The sequence below is a fragment of the Sarcophilus harrisii genome, chromosome 4, assembly GCF_902635505.1.
Source record: "Sarcophilus harrisii chromosome 4, mSarHar1.11, whole genome shotgun sequence".
NCBI lineage: Eukaryota > Metazoa > Chordata > Mammalia > Dasyuromorphia > Dasyuridae > Sarcophilus > Sarcophilus harrisii.
This window is the reverse complement of record NC_045429.1, coordinates 401,844,334-401,864,365: the sequence shown is the minus strand read 5'-3', so window position 1 is coordinate 401,864,365 and position 20,032 is coordinate 401,844,334. Positions and strand designations below refer to the sequence as shown.

General features: G+C 35.2%; 1 long non-coding RNA gene across 1 annotated transcript in view; it reads right to left on the bottom strand.

Annotated features, from left to right (window-relative positions):
- Positions 1–8,878: 8,878 nt before the first annotated feature.
- LOC116423394 overlaps positions 8,879–20,032 on the bottom strand; it is a 38,821-nt gene continuing 27,667 nt past the window's right edge. Inside the window, exons 3-4 of the long non-coding RNA XR_004233994.1 lie at positions 11,138–11,232; positions 8,879–10,429 (exon numbers count right to left, since the gene is read on the bottom strand). This is a non-coding gene — a long non-coding RNA (uncharacterized LOC116423394). The remainder of the gene's footprint in view (positions 10,430–11,137; positions 11,233–20,032) is intronic.

The window sequence follows — 20,032 nt, the reverse complement described above, 5'->3', positions numbered from 1 at the left end:
CATGGTAACTCTTTGCTCCAAGGTAGCAAGCCCCTTTTGTTTTTGGTGGGAGGCATTGGATGAACAATAATAAGTAATAAGTAGTTTGCAAACTTCATCGCATATCTCCTTACATTATCTTTCCCCCTACCCACTCCCATATGCCTTTTTCAAATTTCCCTATTATTAAAACATTTTCACAGTTAAAGGTTCTGATAAAGGCCTCATTTTCAAAATATATAGAGAATTGCCTCTAATTTTTAAGAAATCAAGCCATTCTCCAATTGATAAATGGTCAAAGGATATGAACAGACAATTCTCAGATGATGAAATTGAAACTATTAACACTCATATGAAAGAGTGTTCCAAATCACTCTTGATCAGAGAAATGCAAATTAAGACAACTCTGAGATACACCTGTCAGAGATACACACACCTGTCAGATTGGCTAAGATGACAGGAAAAAATAATGATGAATGTTGGAGGGCTTGCAGGAAAACTGGGACACTAATGCATTGTTGGAGGAGTTGTGAACAAATCTAGTCATTCTGGAGAGCAATCTGGAATTATGCCCAAAAAGTTATCAAACTGTGCATACCCTTTGATCCAGCAGTGTTTCTACTGGGCTTCTACCCAAAAGAGATACTAAAGAAAGGAATGGTATCTGTATGTGCCAAAATGTTTGTGGCAGCCCTGTTTGTAGTGTCTAGAAACTGGAAAATGAATGGATGCCCATCAATTGGAGAATGGTTGGGTAAACTGTGGTATATGAATGTTATGGAATATTATTGTTCTGTAAGAAATGACCAGCAGGATGGATACAGAGAGGGTTGGAGAGAATTCATGAACTGATGCTAAGTGAAATGAGCAGAACCAGGAGATCATTATATTCTTCAACAACGATACTGTATGAAGATGTATTCTGATGGAAGTGGATTTCTTTGACAAAGAGACCTAACTCAGTTTCAGTTGATCAATGATGGACAGAAGCAGCTACACCCAAAGAAAGAACACTGGGAAATGAATGTAAACTGTTTGCATTTTTGTTTTTTTTTCCCAGGTTATTTTTACTTTCTGAATCCAATTCTTCCTGTGCAACAAGAGAACTGTTCAGTTCTGCACACATATATTGTATCTAGGATATACCGTGACATATTTAATTTGTATAGGACTGCTTGCCATCTGGGGGAGGGGGTGAAGGGAGGGAGAGGAAAAACCAGAACAGAAGTGAGTGCAAAGGATAATGTTGTAAAAAATTAGCCAGGCATGGGTTCTGTCAATAAAAAGTTACAATTATTTTTTTTTTTATTTCCCTATTATTGTCAAAGATCACAACATCCTTCCAATTATGAGGTTTATCTGGTGTTTTCTTCAAACACTTCAATTAAGTTCCAAATCTTGTCATTTCCATCTTCACTCTCAGTCTTCCATCCATCCTTCTCCTCTCTATTCAAATAGCCTTTGCTCAAGCTTTCATTCTAACTCAGCTAGACTATGGCCTTTGAATTAATCTCCCTGCCTCCAGTATTTCCCCTCTCCAATCCATTCTCCCCACAGCTGCCAAAGTAATTTCCTAAAGTACAAGTCTAATCTTATCACTTTTCTATTCAACTCTAGTGGTTCCCTATGGACTCCAGTATTAAAGAATACTTTTTTTTCATCCTTTTCAATATTTAATTTTGATGTATTATAATACATATAGTTATTAGTGGAGTAGCATATGAAAATAAATATATACATTTTGGTGGGTTAAGTGACCCAATTTTTGTTTTTTAATCATGATTAAAAAAAACTTTTGAAATCATCAATTAAGTGGGTAGTTTAATATAAAAATGGACATCCTTCATGTTGGTTCTGAGGGTTATTTCCCAGCTGAGGGGAAGGCATGAAAAGTATGTGAACCTAATACTGTAAGACTTTTGAGGAAGCTTTCTACACCCTAATTCCTGGTCAACCAGGATGGTCACATCCAGACAGTTTTCTAAACAAATGGCATTATGGGTGGTATTACTAGGTGTTCGGTTGTGACTAATGGAATCAATGTTAACTTGCATCACTGGCATGTACTAATTCCTTAGATGATGGGTGATAGCAGAGAACTGCTCTACCCAGATATGGTATTTTGTTTCAAACTGTTCTCAAACCTTATCTCTGCTTTTTGTTCTTGCCAGTTTCCCCTCTCCACTGTTGACATTTTAGGACTAGGAACAGCTATGTTACGTCGTTTTGAGAGCAAATTAACAGTGGTAACCTTGAAAAGAACTTTTCTTGTCTTTATCCAGCTCCCTGTTACAGGCCAAAGCCTTTTGTTTCAGTCTTCTGATTTCTTTTATTTTTTGTTTTTTTGTTTTTTGCTTTTTCTTTTGCCATCCCATGAAGCTGGTTTATAAGGAATAAGGGTTTGATGCTTGGGGAATGGCTGTGCTCCAAGAATTCACCATTCGAGACTTTGGCCATTTGCTATTAGGGACGTAGCTGACACAGATGAAATCTGTTGAGGAGCTGGACTTAGCTATTTATAGATAGTTCAAACATAGTTTCAGAGGGATAACTATGGGAGCAAAGGAGGGGAATGCTGCCAGAGTAATGTTTCCAGACAACCAGGAAATGCCTATGGGTGGGATAGAATTAAAAAATCTCAGAGTTGGAAGGGACCCAGCAGGTCATCTGGTCTATTTCATACCTGAATCAGGTATTCCCTCTACAACATTTAGGACAAATTATGAATCTACTTCTGATGGAAGACCTTTAGTAGTCACCACCTATTGTAGCAGTCAATTCAGCTTTGAAAGCACAAATGTTTAGATGTTGTTTCCCTCTTTGAAATTGAAAATCTACTTCTTAGTAACTTCTCCCAGTAGAATTCTACCTCTTCAATTTTGCCCTCTGCAACCAAAATTGATCTTAGCATGAACAAACTCCTAATGCATCAGGAACGTTCTCCTCAGCTGCCAGATCATCTTCAGGACCACTTTTTTATTCATATTGGCTTCCTTGAGTACTGAACAAACATGACTCTTATCCATAAAGATTAACATATAAATTGTGTAATCTCATTGGCATGAGTACTCCCTCTACTGGTACTGATCACAACCTATGTACACCTTATCCTGCTAAATTCTTGTCTACATCTTTTTATAATTATGTCATAAAAGTCCTACCCAAAGTGCTAGAGGCTTCTTTCCAGTTCTTTAAATATATCATGGATACTCTTATAGCACTTGGAGTATTTATTTCTTATAACCCAACTGTGTGTTTTATTAAATATATATTTCTAAAATTAATAACTTTTAAAAATATCTCAGTCATGTACAAATCAATCTTCCTTGAATGACTCAGAAGGTACTTAGAAATTTATGGTATCATCATTATAAACATTCTTATAGGACTATCCTGCATAAGATACAACATGATATAATGAATTCAGCGCTGAACTGAGAGCTAGAAACATTTTGTTTCAAGTCCCAGGTCTGATGCTTACTAACTGTGTGTTCAAAACTAAATCACTTTGTTTTAAGGTACTTTCCTAAGAAGCTATTAAGTTATAAATATACTGCAATCTACATTGGTATTATAGTACATTTCTGTACTGAGAAAATAGGACTTCTTATTGTTTGTCTTTATCTCCATCATATGGTAGATACCTAATAAGTGCTGTTGAATTGATTTATGGAAATCTGGTTTAATGTGGTCTGATCCTTTATTATTATTTTTATATGTGGATGCTGTTTTTACAACTAAACTATAAACCCTTTAGGGGCAGGACCTGTGGTTTAACTGTCCCCTTGACCTTCTAGATAGAGGATAGTGCTCTACAGTAAAAGAGGATGTACAAGATGCAGAGATTTTATCAATAAGTTACCTTAATCCTGTCCTTGGATCAGGCAGCTAGATAGTATAGTGTATAGAGTACTGGACCTGGAATCAGGAAACCTCATCTTTCCGCGTCCTGGTATCTGATACTTACTAGCTATGTCGCCCTGGACAAATCACATCTCAGCTTCCTCATTTGTAAAATGAACTAGAAAAGAAAATGGCAAACCACTCCAATACCTTTGTCAAGAGAACCCCAAATGGGATCACAAAGAGTTAAAAATAATTGAAAAGGTGATTCAACAACAATAAGTCCTTTTATAGATAAGAAATTTATGTAAAATAATTTTCCCAAAGGCCATGCAATTAGTGGTAAATGCAATGCAGATATTTTCTAAATATTTGATGATGATGACTCAAGTTCATCTCCTGGAATTTTGTGTTATTTTAAACCATAATCTTATTGTTAGCCTTTTTGCTTGTCATTTATCTTTTTCTCATGAAGGCAGGAAGAGAACTTATAAAAACAAATTCAAGTACTTATTTCTGATTTTTTAGACTTCCGAGAAAGGGGATTTTGACATCATTTAGTCGCCCAGTAAATCATTCTTTAACTATAACTTTGATGGTTTAACATCCCCTCAATTCAATTCACTAATCTTTTTGATGAGTTATATATCCTAATTTCCACAATGAATATCTGGAATCTCTTTATTAATCCAATGACCTCCCAAAATGAATAAAATAGAATAAATAAATCTCTATCATAAATATATTATCAGCCACGCAATTTTGTGTTTCCATTGATGAGGAAATGGTGACTCAATAATGTTAAGAAACTTCTCCCTAAAGTCAAAACGCAAACTAATGCCAGGGCTAAATAATAAATAAATAATAATGAATACCATATGCATACGGTATCCTTTGGTTATTCCCATTTAATCATTAAAATAATCCTGTGAAGTAACTAGTGCAAGTATTGTAATACCAATTTAGGGACTGACGAGAAATCAAGTGACTAATTCATAGTCACAGAGTTGGTAAGTGACACAACTAGACCTTCAACCCAAGTGTTCTGATTCCCAAATGAGTGTTCTTTCCACTCTACCACCAGATGACCAGTTAACTTTAGTTTAGCAAACATTTGTTCAACTTTTATTGAGCCTGTTGGGTTCTTGGAGGTTCTATCAACTGAGCACAGCTTCTGACAGATTCTACAAAACTGGAGAGGATTAGAATATGGTCTGGCAATGGACTGAGTGTCTGTTGTCTAAAAACTGGTCTAGTTAAGTTTGAAAAGGCTCATCACCTGAAGACTAGCCAACATATATTGATTGCTTTGGCCATACAACTCATGAAAATGTCCTACTCTGGCACAGAGAGAAATTTGGGATGTGAATGACCTACCAGTCAGCAAACATTTAATAATTATCTCCTCATCTCACAGCCATTTGCCACTATACCCAGCTTACTAGCAAATATTTGAAGGGCTATCCTGTGGAAGAAAAGTTATCTTTGTTTGCTCTATGTGGGTCCAAAAGGCATAAATGGAATATATGGTATAAATTACAGGGATGAAAAATTCGGCTCAGAGAAGGAAGAACTTTCTATCAGAGCTATCTGAAAATAAAATGGGCTAGTCTCTGTGAAGTAGTGAGTTTCCTGAAACCAGATGTATTTAAGCAGAAACTAGATTATCAGTTGTCAAAGATAATGTAGACATATCCATGTCTAGGGTCATAAATTAATGGTTAGTAATGATAATGGTTAGGTAATCATCGACTGCTGAGCTCTTTTTCAAGTCTAACGTTTTATGATTCTATGAAAACTGTAAGTCATTATATCAATAATTTGAACTTTCTTTGGTGTGAGTGCTAGAATGTAAGCTAGAGTTCAGGGTTTTTTTTTTTTTTTCTTTTTATCCTCATATTCTCAGTGCTTAGCATAGTGGCTAGCCTCATAGTAGATATTTAATAAACATTTGCTGACTGATTGATAGATCAGGGCTGTGGTACTTGTGTGATATTGGGTAAATAGCTACCTCAGCCACTTTTCTATAAAATGATTAGATTTGATGATCACCAAGATCTCTTTTGTGGTTATTATTCAGTCATTTCAGTCATGTCTGAGTTTGCCTGACCTCATTTGGGGTTTTCAGCTATTTGCTTCTCAAGATCATTTCACAGATGGGGAAACTGAGGCAAAGAAGGTTAAATGACTTGCCTGGGGTCACACAACTAGTATATGTCTTTGGTCGGATTTGAATTCAGGTCTTCCTAACTCTAGGTAAGGTGCTTTATCCTCTGAACTACTGACCTACCCCACTAAGATCTCTAATAGCTCTAAAATCTATAGTCTTTATTGTCTAATTTATCTTATGAATTATTTTCAAATCGACAGAATTAAATGGCATTTTATGTCCATCTATATCAGAACCACAAGTATTAATACTCTATTCTCTGCAAGGCACTTTGTTACTATTTAATGAAAACTATTAGTTTTCTGAAAGCATCCAAGGAAGAAAAGGCCATGTAGGAAATATCCTTTATTTTTACAATAATGAATACAGATTTGTATAGATTATCTATACAAATGATTTTAAGCTATCTTCTCCACAAGGGGTAGATGAGATGTATGATCTTCTTGTTGATATTCATGGATTTTAAGAAGTCCATATCTTTTTTTTTTTTAATCAGAAAGCAAAAATAAAAACAAAACAAAGACCTGATGGGGGGGGGGGAAATAAGATGTTTTAATTAGCTATATCACATATTGGGGGAAAAATATAATTGAATTTGGGAAGAGCGGTTTAGTTTGTGTCAAGTCTCTTAAACACATCCTGAATATAAAAAAGGGGGAGATGGAATAAGATGCCAATGAAAGAAGTAAATAATCAAAGAATTTAAATTCACAGTTTTCAGGGAACTTTTAGGAACCTATTTTGTTCTTACCCTAGGCAAAATCATGATGTAATTTTTTGGGGGGACTCATAATCATAAGAAAACCATTGTAATTATAGAATTGACTGTAGCAAAGTAGAAAGTAGAGGGCAAGAAGACAGGAAATCCCCCGAAACTGATACTTTCTCTCCTCCCACCTCCTTTACTCTTACTTTCCCCTGTCCTAACATTAGTCTTTGAGGACTTCTCAGTTCCTATGATGATGAAAGTATCCATAAAACTCATTATTTGGGTAAACCTCTAGTAGATGAAGCAATCATCTCTTTAGCCAAAGAGTCACCATTTATGTGTCATCTATGAGATCTTTGACCAGCCAAAAGTTTCTAAGGGATAAATAAGAAGGAGTAGAACATAAAAAGAAACTTTTTTTTTTGGAGGAAAAAAAAAAAAAACCCTTCCAAAAGGTTGATTTCAAGTTCAGAGTCTACATGACTATAGTATTAGAATATTTTAGCTGAAATGGACTTCAGACCTCCTCTAGTATCCAGAAGCCCTTAAAATATAAGAAAGGAATGACAGGAAATCTATCTTCACTGAGAAGTTTCCTTCATAATTTATGCCAGGAAGAAACCTTAAACCCCTTTATCTCCTTACCCCCAGATGTCTATTTAAGTGTCTTTGATTTCATTCCATTTTCCCTCAAACTCCAACCCTGGGCCTACTGGCCTGGAAACTTAACCATTTTCTGTGTCTTAAAAATGGAATAATAACAAATCCAATACCTTTGTATCTGGCTCACATTAAGGAAAGTATTTTGTAAACTTTAAAATGCTCCATAAATATGAGCTATAATGAATAAAGAGAGGTTAATGGAGAGTTGTCCAGCCTGGCAGTATATACCTGGGCAATTTGTTCAAACTCTTAGTGGCTCAGGTAATTTTCTGCTACAGATGTGGTGCAATCTTCTTAATAGAAATAATTACTCTATCAGTAAAATTACAGATCAAGACCAAAAAGATTTCATTAACATCCCTATACACACACACAAGTTTCTATTATTGGTCCCTTTTGACTTGTACAGTAAATCTCAATTTCTTTTGTCATTTAACTCGTCAATAATCTGACTTTATCTTTATTTGGGGCCAGGGACTTTGGGTTCTGCTTACTTAAATTAAGGGACTTTTCACCAGTTATTTATCCAGTATAAGTGAGCTTTGGTCTTCTTTTCTATAAAATGGAGATAAGCAGGATTTTTACTGTTTCCCTCAAAGGGCTGTAGTGAGGAAAAAAAATGTGATACCTTTTAACCTCAGCAAATTATGCAAAGGGAAAAGCAGTGAGGTATATTTCAATGAGAATATATCTTGGGAAAGAAGAAATCAATGAGAAAAAATACCTTTAAGGAGTGGTGAAAACTTATCAAGTTACTCAGTGATGGTAACCACTCTGTTGCAAGGGATTTAGGAGCTGAGTATGCTCAGTAGTGTAGATAAGAACCTTCCAAGGTAGACAGACACACAAGCCTACTCACTGCCTCTTCAGACTGTAAATTCTATACATTTTATCTTCAGAATCAATTGATCAGTGAATGGACAATTCTCTACTGAGTACAGATTTTCTGCTCTACATTGTGGGTGAGACAAGAGAAATAGACAGAGAGATATATCTTATGATCAAGATATTAATATTCTAGTTGGGGAGATAAGATATCAATTAACAACATTCATCATCATTGCTGACCAAGTTCAATATGCCTTCAAAATATTTTCCCAGTACGATGTAAGCACTCCAAGGGCAGGAATTGTCTTTTAACTTGATATCTCTAGAACCTAGACCAGGATGTTGTGCCTGGAATACAGTAGGCATTTAATAAAATATTTGTTTAATTGAACTGAATAATAACCCATCATAAGCTGTTGTATTACAACTTAAAATTAGATTTTTAAAAGGACATTGATTTGGTTTTGTCTTTGTACCTTAGGGTTAGAAATTATATTTCAAATTATATAATTTGAAATTTTAAGAAAATAAAACAATGGGGGCAGCTAGGTGGTGCAGTGGATAGAGGACCAGCCCTTTAAGTCAGGAGGACCTGAGTTCAAATCTGGTTGCAGACACTTAACATTTACTAGTTGTGTGACCCTAGGGAAGTCACTTAACTCCAAATGTTTCAGAAAAAAAAAAAAATATATATATATATATATATAAACTATGACTATGATGCAAATCATGCTTTTATTGTTTAACAGATGTACTATTTTAGATTTCATGAGTGAGTTAATTGATACTCACTTTTAAATTGTCAATTTCTTATTGATGTTTGGAAATAGACAGGTACTTTACATGTTAATTATTAATATTCCTCAACTACATGATCTCAGATGTCCTTATACTCACAAACCACTTTTCAAGGGTTATGGTAAAAAACTGACATGTGAGAACATAAAAACATCAGTCTTAGCTGGGTAGACAGGAAACTGCTTGGCTAATCACCCATCAGTGAAAACCTCACCCTTCCACATTTTGTTTACTCTCTCCTCTTTCCCAATTTATTGTTTCAATTTAGACTTCCATTCTACTGGTGAGCTCCATGTTCCAGAGAAAGGCATGAGATTCTTTTTAAATATGCTGTACTTAACTTACCTCTATACCAGGATCTATTTATTACAAAGTATATGTGATGAGTTGGGGGAAGGATAAGGATCAATATAGCAAGGGGGCTGGTGAAGGAGCATAAGAACTAATGCTCATATGATAGAAGATGATAAATAATGGGTGGTGCCCTTGAGCTACACTTCTGGAACTTCAGAGAGTATTATGTTTGGTGGTAATTTTCTACTTCTTAAGGTATCATGGTATAGTGGAATGCCTTGCTTTCCTTAAGTCCATGGACTTGGATTCAAATTTTGATTTGGCCATTTACTATCTTTGTGAGTTTATACAAATCACTTAACCTTTCCAGAACTCAGTTTTCTCATCTGTAAAATGGGTGTGTGTGTGGGGGGGTATGATTAGGTGATAGCTAAGGGCCATTTCAACTCTGAATATATAATGACAGACAAGGCAGAAAAAATTTCTATATGAGGGAGAAAGAGAATAGAGAGAAAGACAGAAAGACAGAGAGACAGAGACAGAAAGGAGAAGAAAAAGAAATGATGCTTCATGTGAGGAATATCAGTACCTTGGGCAAACTGACACTTTATGGTTCTGTACTATTACCATCATTTCCAAAAAACTAAGCTTTGTTAACAGGTATATGAGGAAACCCTAAATTGAAGCTCCAGGAGGAGTTTGGTTTTTAATTTTCTTTCTTTCCTCTCCTTTGCTTGCAACCAAAATTAGTATTTGAGGCAGAACGACTCATATCCTTATTGCAGGGCCAACTGACACTTAGTATCAAGAGATTAAGAAACTTTCTCATTTTTACTTTCCTTTTACACGGTAGTTTCAAGAGGGTTAGAATTTTTTTCCCCTGAAAAAGAAGAAACTGTTCAAGTGACCCCATACAAAGAAACCTAAGATAAAGTGAGTAGTACAAGAAATATTCACTTTATAATAAAGATCTCAAATCTGAGATAAAGACCTAGAGAACAAACTTTTGAAAATTACGGTTGCAAAAATGAAAACCAGATAAAACAGTTGGGTAGGAAAAGTAAATTTAGTTGTAGCTTGTAGGATATTCCCAGATGCCAAAAGATAGCAAGATTCCATTCTTGTGATGCTGTTGGAGTTGTTTTCTGAAAGGAAATAATGGTTTATGATTCAGGATGGTACAATCTGCCATGTCCCACATCACTCTTGTCTGGAAGATGATGGGTCAACTTTTATCTGCTATCAATTTATTATAAACCATGTTGCCACTGGCTGCATGGAAGGCTGATGCTGAGAGCAAAGCCCTGCTGAAGCTCCTAAGTCACTTAGTTAAATGTCGAAAATAACTGTGTGGGACATAACAAGTAGCAAAGGTTTCTCTCCCTTCTCTCAAAAAGGCAATGTAATCTGACCTAGGGGATGTGGTGTGCACAGATACATTAACAACAACTAAAAAAAAACCCATCCAGGTTAATGAGTTATCCAAAAATACTACCAACTTAACAGTGTATTATCTTGGGAAGAAGTGATAACAAGGTGTCTCGTGAATACCAACTTGTGTGGACATTTGACATCTGAGCAATAGCATATACTTTATACCAGAAAACCTTGTCATTTGACAAATACTTTCTGAACAACTGTAACTATGTTCACATAACATGCACATAACTCTATGTGAATAAAAGAAATATTTTTAAATTTTGAAAAGAGATATCATAACTTACTGTTTTGTCTTAGAGCCTGAATTCATCGGCTACAGTGCCCTATAGTGATCTCAGTTCATACTTGGATTTAAGTATATTAGTTGATGTAGGAGGAAGTGAAAATATATTGAGAACAGAAAATCAGCTTACCTCTCAGGAAGACTGGCATTCAAGCTGACACACATTGGTCCAGTAACTGTAGGCAAATTATTGGATCTTTCTGTGTCCCAGGAGGGAGAGCTGAACTGCATTAGAAGAGCAGATATTCCCCAAATGATTGCAGTATAGGTCCAATTCCCTGCTCATCCCTCCTTGATTCCTCTATCCCCTGTATCAGGTACAGATCCTCATATACAAAACAAAATGGCATTTAGACATGGAGATGGGACCATCCCCAGTCAAATTTTTCTATTTTTATTTGTTCTGTTCTTTATAGACTACTGACAAATAATTTATTTCAATACTTGCTTCAAATCTCTATGTCAATCAAAATTCAGGCCCTAAAACAAAACACTGTGTGGATTTTTTATTAATTTTTTTTTATTTTTCAAAACATATGCATGAATAATTCTTCAACATTAGCCCTTGAAAAACCTTGTGTTCCAATTTTCCCCTCCTCCCCCCATCCCCTCTCTTAGATGACAAGTAATCTAGTATATAATAAACATGGTAGAAATATGTTAAATAAATATATACAAACATAATTATACAATTATCGTGCTGCACAAAATTAAATCAAACCAGTAAAAAAAAAAAAAAAGAGAGAGAGAAGCAAAATAAAATGCAAGCAAACAACAACAAAAAGAGTGAAAATGCTATGTTGTGAACCACATTTAGTTCCCGCAGTCCTCTCTCTGGTTGTAGATCGCTCTCTTCATCATTGAACAACTGGAAGTGGTTTGAATCATCTCATTGTTAAAGAGAGCCACATCCATCAGAATGATCATCATATAATCTTGTTGCCGTGTAAAATAATCTCCTGGTTCTGCTTATTTCACTTAGCATTACTTCATGTAAGTCCCTCCAGACCTCTCTGAATGGAATTTTTTTTTGAGGGGGGGTAAATCTAGAGGACAATTCCTGAGTTATCTGGGAGAGTTAAGAATATCAGTGACATACACTAAAATATAGTCCCAGATGCATACTTCTATTGTGGTGTTTTGACCAACCAGCACACACTTTTACCAGTAAAAAGCTTTTCTTCTATAGAAAGTTATTAGTTTTTAAAACTTGTTCATAAAAAAATTGAATTTTGATGAACAATACTTTCACTTACTAACTGGAGTATCTCCTAACTTTTCTGAGCTTAATGTCTTTCTTATAATAGCAATACTGGGTTGATGTTTGGGCTTCTGCTACTACAAAGTTCATGTGAAGGATCCAGCTCTGGATCTTGTGTCACAGAATCACAAACATCTCATGGTTGAAGAAGATCATCTAGTCCAACCCATATCTGAGCAAGGATGCCCTCCACAATAATGTGAAGTAATCATCTTTCCTTTGCTTGAAGACTGCCAATGAGGGAGAACTCACTTTCTGAGAAAGCCCTATCCATTTCTGGAAAAAATGGTATAGGAATCTTTCCTTCATGTCAACTCTTTACTTTGCAACTTTCAGCCTTATTTCTGATTTTCCTTTCTGATGCAAAGCAAATAAATACACTTCCTCTTTCACATGGTATCCTTTCAAATATTTGAAGTTATCTATCGTATACCTTTAAGTTTTCTGTAAGTTAAATATCCCTAAAATGTCTTATATGATATCACCTCAAGGCCCTTCACTAGTCTGATTATCTTGTTCTGAACATTATCAATTTTACCAATGTCCTTCTTAAAATGTGTGACTGAAGAAAACTATGAAATTACTCTGGATGTGGCCCAACTGGATGGGGCACGATGTGGGATGTTGCTATAGAACTATCATAAGTCCAGTCCACTATGTCTCTAACTCTACATGCAACCCAAGATCAAATTAGCTTTTTAGTCTAATTTACCACACCCTGGAGCTTACCCTTTTGACTCCCAGCTCTTCCCATCTCCACTATCATCTCTATTCAAATATGATATACCCACCCAAACTCCTGAATATTCTAGTCTTCTCTGTTTACACTTCCCACTAGGCCTTTGAAAGTACTGTGTCTATAATAAACACATTTCCCTTTGTGATAGCTACCTTTCTCTCATGCTCCTTTCATCTCCTGGATCTCACTAACACCTAACTTCTGGATGATATCACTTCCCAGGCCTTCCTTTCCAGTTCTAGTTTCTCTTCCTCATAGAGCCTTCAATTCACTGATCCCAGATGTGGGATTATACAATACTCCTTATTCCCAAATGCTAATTCTGAATTCTTCCTCTATTGCCTTCACTCAGTCATTTTTCTTCTTTTGAAATTCATTCTATTCAAATTTAATTCAGATCCTTGTGGCCATTTTCTACGAAGGACCTAAACATTCTTCTTTCTCATTGTGTTTATTATCTGGCTCACATTATTTCCACCCCATCTTTTGCTCTCATACTAGAGACCACTAATTCTTCCTTTCTTCTAGTTTCTAATGAAGAGATAGTCCTTCTCATTAAGCCTAATTCCTTGATTTGTACCTTTGATCTCATTCCCTCCTATCTTTTTTCAGCAGACTATGCCCATACCCTTCTAATTGCTCAATTTAAAAAAAAAAATATTTCTAGGTTCCTCTTGAGTCATATATTTGTTCTCCAAAATTTCTACTCAGATCTTGGTAGTTTTATCAGAAATTCTTGAAAATTCTTGATTCCATTAAAGTTTCTTTTTCCCCTATATAAAATTACATGAACTTTTGGAGATGTTATTCTTGGTTGTAAGCCTATATTTTTACTTTTTTGAATAATAAATTCCAAGATATCCTTTCCATTATAAAAGAAGGAGGTAAATCTTGTGTGATTTTTGCTACAGTTCCTTGGAACATGAACTGCTTCTTTTTGGATTCCTTCACTAATTTTTTTTCTTTGACATGGAAGTAGTGGCTTCCTTTTGGGTTTTCTTTCAGGGTTTGATATGTGGATTCCTTCTATCATTGTTTTGCCTTCTGGTTCTAAAATTTTTTTGGCAATTTTTGTTTATAATTTCTTGAAAAATAATGTCTAGTTCACATGTGCAAAAAATATCTATAGCAGCCCTTTTTGTAATGGCAAGGAACTGGAAACTGAGTGGATGCCCATCAATTGGAAAATGGCTAAATAAGTTATAATATATGAATGCAATGGAATATTGCTGTTGAATAAAAAGTAACAAGCAGGCTGATTTCAGAAAAGCCTAAAAAGGCTTACATGAACTTGATGCTAAGTGATGTGAGCAGAACCAAGAGAACATTGTACCCAGCAATAACAAAGTTAGGTCATGATCAACTCTGATGCACTTGGATCTTTTCTATTATGAGGTGATTCAGGCCATTTCCAATAAATTTGTGATGGAGAAAGTCACCTGCATCCAGTGAGAAGATTATGGGGACTGGATGTGGATCACAACATAGCATGTTCACCTTTTTTGTTGTTGTTTCCTTGATTTTCGCTCTCTCCTTTTTTTTCCCTTTTGAACTGATTTTGCTTGTGCAGAATGATAAATGTGGAAATATATTTAGAAGAATTGCACATTTTTAAGTTATATTGGATTACTTGCTGTCTAGGGGAGGAGAATGAAAAGGGAGGGGAAAAAATTGGAACACAAGATTTTGCAAGGATGAATGTTGAAAACTATTTTTGCATGTATTTTAAAAATAAAAAGGTATTATTAAATTTTTTTAAAAGAAAGAAAGAAAAATAATGTCCAGGCTTTTTTTTAAACCCTTGTTTCAGAAGTTTAATAATTAATTTATTTCTCCTTTATTTGTTTTTCAAGTCAATTGTTCTCTACCTCACATATAAGAATGAGCAGATGTGGAGAAATCATAATCTACACTAATGAAAAGATGAGATCACAAACTTAATGAAGTCTTCAAGAATTTACACAACCCTCAAATTATCCTTTGTTTGGCTTTTAAAAACTTCCATCCTTTAGACCCTTCCTACCTTTTCCAGTTTTCTCGTATCTTATTCCTCTCCATGTTCTCTATACTCCAGTGATACTAGCCTTTTAGCTATTCATTTTGGTGGCTCTTTTGCTATTAACAGAATGCATACAATTTCCCAATTTAGAACATTTTCATTGGCTGTCACCCATACCTGGAATTTTCTCCTTCATTTTGCCTCCTGACTTCTCTGGTTTTCTTCAAGTCTTACCTATAATCCCATTTCCTACAAAAGCTTTTTCTAGTCCTATTTAAATCATAGTGCTTTACCACTTTAACTATCTTTAATTTATCCTGTCTACATCTTTATTGTTTGTACATAGTTTTCCATATGTTTGTACATAGTATGTACATAGTTTGTACATAGTCATTAGACTATGAATTTTTGAGAACAGGGATTGTTTTTTTTTTTTGTCTTTGTTTATATTATAGCCTGGCACATAGTAGGCATTTAATAAATGCTTATTTATTTAATTTGAATAAGAAAAATACAATTTTAATAAATGACGGATATACTAAAAGTCAGAGGTGAATGTTTGCCTAAATAAATAACTTCATAATTATAATGTTGTAAGTATCTTTTCTGATGAGTACTGAAGTTACTTCACACCTTAGTACACAGTATTTAATTAACTATGGTTAAAAAAATAATCATCCTCTCTTTACTTTTGATTGATAACAAATGCTTCTTTTTTGCAAGGAACTGAAGATGTAGGATTTGGACTTGGGTGAGTGATGAACTAATTTATATCCAGATTGGATTTTTTTTCTTAAGGAAAAAGTGCTTTAGCAGGCTAGCAGACTTATGCTCCACAGTCTCACCAGCTTTCACCTACTCTGTTGGATGAGGTAGGGAACTGGATATAGTGGCCAAGGTAAGATAAAACTATCTGGTAGAGTGGAGTGGACTAGAATTTAGGACATCCATGATTAAGTTCTAGCTCTGACATAATTGACTGTGAATTCTTTGGGTAGGTCCTATTCCTCTTTGAGTCTCAGCTTCCTCCTCTGAAGGAGGACACTGAATTAGATAATGGGTAAATTCCTTCCCAGGTTTAGAGATATCTAATAAAAATCCCCTAGTGGCCAGTCTTTTGACAATAAGTTATTCCAACTTAACAAGGCTAGTTCTTGGAAAAGACCCATAAAACTATTACTAGGCCCATATTCAAAGACTTTGCAGCTTGCTAGGATTATTATCAAATTTACATTACAGATTGAATTACAATTTAACTGAGTTTTTTCCTAGCTGCCAAGGATCTAGTAGCATAACGCTATGCCCATGGAGTTCAGTTTTACATTTTTTTTTTTTTTATTTAGAAGCTTTGTGATCATGGTAAGGTCATTTTACCCCACTGAGTTTCATTTTATCCTCTGTATGGAAAGTAACAACACAGGTAACTACCTTACAGATTTGTTGTGAAACTTGAATAAGATGATCTATCTATCTATCTATATAATGCTATATAAATAGTAAAGTGTTATATAAACATATAAACATTGACTCTCATTATTATCAATTCCTTTTATTTTTTTTTATTGTCTCACTATTTCATCTAAGCTAAAAGAATAGTGACCATTCAAAAACCCAATCTCACTGCTCATCAGAAAGGGGATTTTGATTTGCTGTTTCTAACTTGAGTTGATTTGACCATCTTCCTCACAGTCACCTCCACCACACTGATATTAGATAATGCAGATACTTAATTTAACCTTTTTTGTAGCCCAGAACTCTCTAGCTCATGTCATCCGCCAACCTCCACTTCTATCTGTAAAAGAGGTTGCAAGCATACACCAATACTCCAGGTTTGATTAATTCCTTTAAAATCTTTTGGTGATTCTCTCACTTTCCAAGATGTCTCTTTCCTTTAAGGAAAGAACAAATTTCTCCACTTTCTTTCTCTATTTTTATATAGGATTATTAACTTTTCTAAACCTAATGCCTTTTTGTTTCCTCTTATTGGCTACCATATTTTCTTTCTTTCTTTTCTTCTTTTTTTGTTGTTGAGGTAATTGGGGTTAAGTGACCCAGGGTCTCCCAGCTAGGAAATGTTAAGTGTCTGAGGTCAGATTTGAACTCAAGTCCTCCTGATTTGAAGGCGCTCTATCCACTACACCAACTAGCTGCCTCGGCTACTGTATTTTCTCAAACTCTTTTTACATACATCAGTCTTCTTAATCATGTAAATCAAATGATTCTTAATATTTAATACTATTTTTATTGCCTTCTTCTTGGTTCAGTAGTTACCACTCCTTGTTTGCCCTTACATACATCATCCTGGCTTATACTATGTGGGACAGAGAGATTTATTCTCTCTTCCTACTATTCCATGTGTTTTATATTCAAGGAGGTGGTTTAAGCTTTAATTAGAAGTTAAAACAAGATCAAAATTTATTTGATTCTGTCTAGTGAGATGGAGAAAACTCATTGTGTTAGCATAGGATAATAATACCGGAAAAAAGCAGTAAATTTTAAAAAATCACCTTTTCTGCATGCTAGGCAAAAACATTTAAAAGTACTGAAACTTACTAGGTAACATCAAAAGGGATGTAGTCAAAGTTGTACTAATGCTACATGTGTCATGATGGTGTAGATAACACTACTGAAAAAAAATGAAAAAGCCAAACCAACTAAAAATGCTATTCATTAGTCAGTCTAGGAACAAGTATATTAATCAAAGAACTGATTATTTTTCTGAGAATGGCTCATTTCTTTTCATGTCACAGGAAGGTAGAATTTTCTTTTCATTCTCAACGGTTATTTCAGTTTATTGTCAGTTCTGTGTAATTTTTAAGAGCTAGCAATAATAGAGATTTGGGGCATTAAGGCATTTCATGCAAAGTTCCTTCAAATCAAAGGAGTTCTGAATTGGAAGGGATGTCAGAAGTGACTCAGGCCAACTTGTACCAGAATATGACTCTCTTCTACATCAGACCTGACAAATGGTTGACTCTTGACTGAGAAACTTGATGAGAAAGTCACTAATTTCAAAGAGCACCCTTTCCATTTGACATAGTTCTGCTTAGAAAGTTTTTCTTTTAAATCAAGCCTAACTTTGCCTCTTGGAAACTTTTACCCACTGTCACTAGTCTCAACCCCATAGTGGCTAGAAGATCACAGGTTCTGAGCTGTAGTAGGACTAAAGTCAATAAATCTGGCACCAATAGAGAGAATAGAAATAGGAATGTTAGCACTGTAATCAAAATGTGGATAGTCCCACATTATACCATGACTACAGTGGTACAAAAGGCTTGTGCCACTAGGGATATTTATGGATGCAGAAAGATAACTATTTCTCCAGTGGACTGAATTAGGCAGGCCAACTTTTAAGTGATCCAGATTGTTTAAAGAGTGAGAGTAATAGTTGATATGAGAAGGTATCACTGTATTGTTTATTTTACTCAAGAAAAAAATCTCCTTCTAGTATCTTTTTTTGTGTCTTTTCTCTAGTGCAGTAAGAAGCTGGGAACAATATATGTACCTAGATGTTCTTTCACTGGATGTCTGTCTGGTATTGATTGCCCTGTGTTGAAGGGTCAGTTCTGGGAAGGATGGAGTCTGATAAGATAGATTTAGATGCAGGTTTAACTACATTTTCAATGTGTATCATAAGGATATGTTGGAGAGCCAAGATCTAATAGGTTCTTTGGCATATAACATAATACTTTGCTTTTCTGTGTTAATCTGGAGATATTGGAAATAGTGATTCAAAGGGTCAAGCACCATGTTCAAGACCTGTGGAGTGTGACTATCAGGGTGCTATCTAAGACTCTTTATGTCAGTGTTTGCCTGCCCAGTGCTACAAATGATCATAGCACCATTCCTACCAGAACCTGTGACAGTATAGACTTTTGTACTAGACAAATTGGACTACAAGCTGTTACCTGAAATCAATATTTCATTTCCCATGTCCATGCATTTGTCTATTCAGGGGTCCTCAAACTATGGCCAGATGTGGCAGCTGAGGATGTTTATCCCCCTCACCCAGGGCTATGAAGTTTCTTTCTTTAAAGGCCCACAAAACAAAGCTTTTGTTTTTACTATAGTTTGGCCCTCCAACAGTCTGAGGGACTGGCCCCCTATTTAAAAAGTTTGAGGACCCCTGGTCTATGGTATCAACTAGAATTAGAAAGAATTATCTCATATACAGCTCTCAAAATTCACATTTCTCTTCATAGTTCATCTCAGAGCTTCCCTCTTCTATGATACCTTTCTTACTTCTCCCAGTATTTAGTATTTTCTCACTCCTAAAGTTATGCTACACTTCTTTGTCTATGTAAAAGTTGGATTGTTTCATTTTTGTCCCTGTTTTCCCAGAGGTTTATACAGTGCTTTGCACACAGTAAATAATAATTATTTGATAAATATTTAGATTGAGAAGGCAGTGGAGTTTGAGTGAATGGAAAGACATTTATTGAATTATTTCTATGGTCAGAGCATTGAGAATACATATAGAAAAGGAAGACAGCACCTTCTTTTAGTGAGCTCCCATTCTAAAAGGAAAAAACAATGCATGAGATTTCAGTTGCAAGTCAAATGGAAAGGCCTACTGGTCCTTAAAGTACAGTGGCAAAATAGATGATAATGCATCTTCTTTAGAATCATTTCTGTTGAGCAAACCACAACCGTTTCTGATACTGAACCAGGTGGTAGTGCCAAGGTGTTGAGTGGATACTATTCAGACCTGTGGTTTAACAGGAAAAAGGGATGTATAAGGGATCTTCTACTTACTGAATGTAACAAAGAAGGACAAGTTTTGGTTCAAACTCAATTCCTTTTTCCCTCAGTATCTAGAGAACTTGCCTGTTCTCTAGGCTTCTTGAACTAAGCTTTGGCCTTGGTCTCTTGATTCTACCTATCTGCTCATATCCTGATGACTCATTGTTGTTGATCATGCTAACACAGAAATGACTCTGCCTCTGGTCCTTCCTGGGATTCAAGAGTATAACAAATATTTAATTGAACTCATAGGGTCCTTATGCAAATTATTTATCTTTCTCTT